This window comes from Tupaia chinensis, unplaced genomic scaffold, assembly GCF_000334495.1.
Source record: "Tupaia chinensis unplaced genomic scaffold, TupChi_1.0 Scaffold147351_1, whole genome shotgun sequence".
Lineage (NCBI taxonomy): Eukaryota > Metazoa > Chordata > Mammalia > Scandentia > Tupaiidae > Tupaia > Tupaia belangeri.
The window spans coordinates 988,663-994,271 of NW_006207202.1; positions in this window are offsets into that span (position 1 = coordinate 988,663).

Below are 5,609 nucleotides of genomic sequence, written 5' to 3' on the forward strand. Positions count from 1 at the left end.
TCCCTTTCTGGGGGGCGCCCCCCCCCCTAAAACAAAAAAAAAAAAAAAAAAAAAAAAACCTCTCCAAAACAAGAAAAAAAAATGCAGGTGCTACTTTAAGGAGGCTGGGGTGGGGCCTGGACCACACTTTGAGTAGTGTGGAGGGAGCGGATTGAGAATGAGGCTCCTGTGAATGAGGACAGCTGCTGGTTGAAACCTGCCTGGGAGAATTGTACTGGGGCACTCATGTTTATGTCGTCTTTATGGCTTTGAACGATGCAGCTTGTGAGCCCCTCTCTCCTCAGTAAGCTGCGCAAGACTGCAGAGCTAGCAATTGTGTAAAGAACGAGACAAAATCTTAAAGGGACCAGCCAGGCTGGTCTGATGGTGTCCACCTCTGCAGCCCCCAACACCGAGAGCTGGCGCAGGGGTGGGGGATCCCAGTGGAAGAGCACTGCAATGCAGGAGCCACTGGGAGTCTTTGCCAAGGGCTTTCCTAGCGGGGTGCAAACTGCCTGGGCAAGCCCAGGGGACCCCAGGCCAGCCTGGCTCCAGGGCATTGAGTCCTGGGGAGTGGCTAGAGGACCCAGGGAAGCAGGCAGCTCACTCATGCCCAAGGTCTGTGCCCTCCACACGGCAGGTGGCGCTGTTCCTCTAGCTAGTCCCGCCTTGGCTGGCACTGTGGCCCAGGCACTGACCCAGCCAAGGGTTGACTAGAATTTCGCCCTGCCCTGCCTTGCCCTCCCCCTCAGGTCCAGAGTGACCCTACTTGGAGAAGGGTTGGAGAGGGGGACAGAGAGGTGCTCTCAGCCCTGGAGCCTGTCCACTCTCAGCCTCTGAACAGAAGAGGAAACAGTCCAGATAGGAGAGAAGACCTGTTCGAGGTCACATGGGTTGTGGGAACAGACGAAGGACCAGATTCTGGGCCTCCCAGCCTAGGACTCTGGCCTCCACCCTCGCCTAGTGGTTCCCAGAGGTTCTTCCCACCCTGTGGTTGTGCTGGTCTGCAAATTGTCCTGTCTCATTAGGGGAGCAGAAGCAGAAGAAATGGGGCCAGAGAAGTTCTGTGGAAGTTCTGTGACTCGCCCACGCCACACAGCCAGAGCACGACACAGGAAGGGGTTCTCGTGATGGGCAATGGTGGGCGGGGCGGGGTAGCACCTGTCTCCTAGTCCCCGCCCTGGACCTGTGTTCAGTCATCCCCCTGTCTTGTGATCGGGGAAGGAAGTTTATCCTGCTATGTCCCCACCCAGGTGTGTCCTCTCACTCCAGTCCAGCCCCCAGTCTCGCCTCCTCACTAGGTTCACATTTCCCACCGTTTGGGCCTTCGCCTGTGAGATGGGCTGAAGCCAGGGCCCTGTGGGTCTGTGGGAGCCAGGAGTCCTGGTGAGGGGAGGCCGGCCTTGGCCGGGCAGTGACTGGGATGGGAGGAAGTGCCATTGCGATCACCTAGCCAGCCCTTTACCTGTGCTGTGAGGTGGCACTGATGGGCTCTGCATTAGAGACGAGGCCCCCAAGGACAGGAGGGCGGGCCTTGATGAACGGGCTGAGCTGGCCACAGGGGCACCCATGTTGGGCTAGGGCCTAAGTCTCAGCCCCTCACTACTGTGGCTTGGTAGGGACCCTCCAAGTCCTGGTGTGTAAGCCTCCCTGGGTTCCTTTCCCAGCCCCACCCTCGGCCCCAGCTAGGCTTGGACTTGACTTAGTATTTAGAGGTGGCAGCCTTGATCAAATCTGGGCCATTTCAACTACCAACCCTCTCCTGTCCCAAAGATGAAGACCCCGGGGGCAGTTGCTCTTTTGTTCAGTGACCCAGTGGACTCAGGGGAGGTGGCAGGGCCTGATCCCCTTTAGCCAAGCCGGCTCCCATGGAATTAATAGGAAGCTCTATCCACCTGTCCAATTTCAAGGCTACCCCAGGAACGGGATAATCTATAATCTTAATAACGCAGAGCGGTGTCTTCCCTGCTACCGCCAGCCCTGATGACCAACACAAAGGCAACTTTAACTCATCGATGGCCTCAGATGGTGGATGTTTAACGCCACGTGGGATAGGAAGGAAAGACCTGTGGGTGGGAGGAGGCTTCCAGAGAAGCCGATTTTCCAGCGGGTCTCAGCCAACTCACGAAACAAATTCATTTTTTAAGATCGTCTGGTGTAGGCGGGTGTCTACTTTGTCCGCAGGCAGGCCTGACCCTGGGTGGGGGCGGGGGCAGAGCAGAGAATAACAATTGTCTTAAGGGAGTCTGCAGAGGGAGAAAAACCTCTGGGGTGTATGGGCTGGAAAAGAATAGGCGTCTCAGTGTGGTCCCTCTCCCCCCTCTCAGCCCAGCCCCTGTGAGAGCGCTGGGGAGCATCGGTCAGCGTACACAGCTGGGGCCTCCAGCAAAATCCCATTCTATATATCTAAGAGCAACGGCTCGGAGAGCAGCCCCCAGAAGGACAAAACCTCATTGTGAGGCGCCCGCCAGCATGGACATCCCATCCCCCAACCCCAGAACTGTCGTGGCATTGACCCTCCTCAGCGGGCCACCATGGGCCTGCTGACTGGGCCACATGTGGGGCTCGGGCTCCAGCCGTCCCTCCCCCATGGCTGGCTACTGAAGATGAAGAGGCAGGCCATGGGTGGGAGCAGTTTCTGGGGCTCTCATCCTCTCCCCATTGAGCAGCCTGATGTGTGCCCACCTCCTCTGGTGGCCACTGCCAGGCAAAGCTGTAAGCTCCAGGTTTGCTAGGTTGGATCTTGACCTGTCAGCAAGTCCCCCTCCCTTCTGGGCCTCAGGTTTGTCACTGGTCAGTGGTGGGGTGGGATAGTTCTTTCCCAACTCGCAGTTACTGTGTCTAAGGGTCCTGAGACACTGCGAGTCGAGTCCTCTGTCATGGGTTGATTCGCTGCATCTGGGATTCAGAATTCTCCGCTTCCAAGGTTTCCAGGATCCAGGATTCTGTACTATGAAGATATCGGGATCTCTTCATTCAACATGTTTCCTGAACACCTACTATGCACCAGGTAGTCCTCCTCTATACTGAAGATACAGCAGTGACCAAGACAGAAAGATTGCTTGTCCTCCTAAGGCTTCTGTTCTTGAAGAAGGATGCTAAGCAAACTAACTAAAAATCTTAGATGTGGGGACCAGCAGTTAGCGTAATGATTACGTCTCTGGACTCCCATGTAGAGGACCGTGGTTCCAGTCCTAGACCCAGTGGCTTAAACTCATGCCGGGAATATGTGTGTGCGTGCCCAAGATCCCAAAGAGAATGGAAGAGAAAGGATTGTGGTGTGGTCATCCCCCCTGCAGGGTGATTTCTCACTTTCTATCTCCCTGTCTCTCTCTCTCTGTCTTTCTGGTGAGCGCACGCGCCCTCTAGCAAAAACCTCTCATAAATAAATAAATAAATAAATAAATAAATCTTCGCTGTGGATGTGGTGAGGAAGGCTTAGGTGGGAAGGAAGGGCCTAGGACAGGGGAACTGCTCTAGGCCGGGATGTCAGGGGGGTGACATGTGAAGTGAGACCTGACTGCTAAGAAGGAACCATCCATGTGGGGACAAGCATTGCAGACAGATGGAAGAGCCCATGCGAAGACCTTGTGGCAAGTGTGAGCCTGGCACGTTCGTGAAATGCCACAGAGGCCTTGGTGGCTGTGGCTTTGTGAGCAATGGGAAGAATGGTAGGATCTGAGATCAGCAGTCCAGGCAGGACGAAATCATACAGGGAAGCCAAGGGAAGCCAAGGCAAGAGGTTCAGATGCTGCTCTGAGTGCAGAGGGAAACTACTGGTTCTAGCTAAAGGAGTGACATGACCTGATTTTTTTTTCTTTAGCTGTTTGTCACAGGGTGTGTGCACTTGCCAGAGACAGAGACGTGAGAGGGAAAGTGAGAAATCACCTCCTGGAGGGATGGCCATACTGCAACTCCTCCTCCTCCATTCTCCTCTTGGGATTTTGGGTATGCATGCACATGTGCGAGACATGTTTCAAGCCACCAAATCTGGGACTCGAACCTCAGTTGGGTATGTGGGAATCCAGCACCTTAACCAATATGCCACCTGCTGCCCATTCCTATTTCTAAAAGGGTGTTTGGGGGCCAGCTGGACTCTTACATGTCTAACCGTGATTCAAGTCCTGAACGTGGTGACCTGCTTTCTCACTTTCTCTCGTGAATGAATGTGCCCTATAGAAAATTTAAAGTAATAATAATAAATAACATTAAATATTTTTTCTTTCTTTTTTTTTTTCTTGGAGAGATTTTCTTTTTGCTACACGGCACGTGCGCTCACCAGAAAGACAGAGAGAGACAGAGACAGAGAGACAGAAAGTGAGAAATTATCCCCAGGGGGGATGGCCACACCGCAATCCCTTCTCCTCCATTCTCCTCTCAGGATCTTGGGCATGCACGCACACGTGCCCAGCGTGAGTTTAATCCACCGAGTCTGGGATTCGAACCACAATTGACTACATGGGAGTCCAGTGACATAGCCAATACACTAACTGCTGGTCCCATAACGTTAAATCATTTTTAAAGGGGTGTTTGGGGGCCAGCCAGTGGTATGGTGATTAGGGTGCTTGATCCCATGCGGCCAACTGTACGGTTTGAATCTCCGACCTGATGGCTTGAAAGTGCTGGGCGAGTGTGTATGCATGTCCAAAATCCTGAGAGGAGACTGGAGGAAAGGACTGCAGAGTAGCCATCTCAGGGGGGTGGGGGGGTGATTTCTCACTTTCCCTCTCTTGTCTCTCCCCAGAGAGTGCACTCTCTGGCAAAAAAAAAAAAAAAAGAAAAAAGAAAGAAAGAAAGAAAGGTGTTTGGGGTGGGCACGGAGATGAGGGAGGAGAGACACTGTGCAATAGGCTGGGCAGAGCTGAGGAGGCACTCACAAGGGGGCGCTGGGGATCAGGCGGTGGGTGGTCCAGGACTGAAGACTTGGGTGAAACCCTTGGATCTCGCTCTACCAGACAGGCCAGCAGTGAACGCGAGTGCAGATTCCTGGGCCAGCCAGGATTCTGGCTCTGAACGCTCATGACCTTGAAACTCTCAGGGCTGCCCTGGCTAATACCGTAGCCACACGTGACTATTAAAGTTGAATGACAATGAAATAAAATCGAGAAGTCAGCCCCTCAGTTTCAGCAGCCTCATTGCAAGGGCCCGGCAGCCTCCGGCTAGTGACTGCATAGAGACCATTCCCATCGGCACAGAAGGTCCTCCCTGACGGCCCTTCCTCGGGCAGTACAGTCTCTGAAGCCTAGTGTCACTCACCTGTAAAATGCAGCCGGCAGTAGTGTCTCCGCGGTAGGGTCCCTGTGGGGATGGAAGATGATGCCTGTAACGTGCTTCATACAAAGCTGGCACATAAATGTTCAGTAATGCGGGTTGTTACTTTTACACGAGAGGGACTGAGCATGACCCTGAGTTTGGTTCTGAAAAATCGAAGCTTTAGAAAACGGGTATCACTGGGAACTAGCAGTTAGCTAATGGCCATGTCGCTGGACTCCCACGTACGTAGTCGACCGTGGTTCGCGTTCCGGACCGGATGGCTTAAAACTCATGCCGGGCACCTGTGCGTGCGTGCCCAAGATCCGGAGAGGAGAATGGAGGAGAAGGAATTGCGGTGTGACCATCCCCCCTGGGGG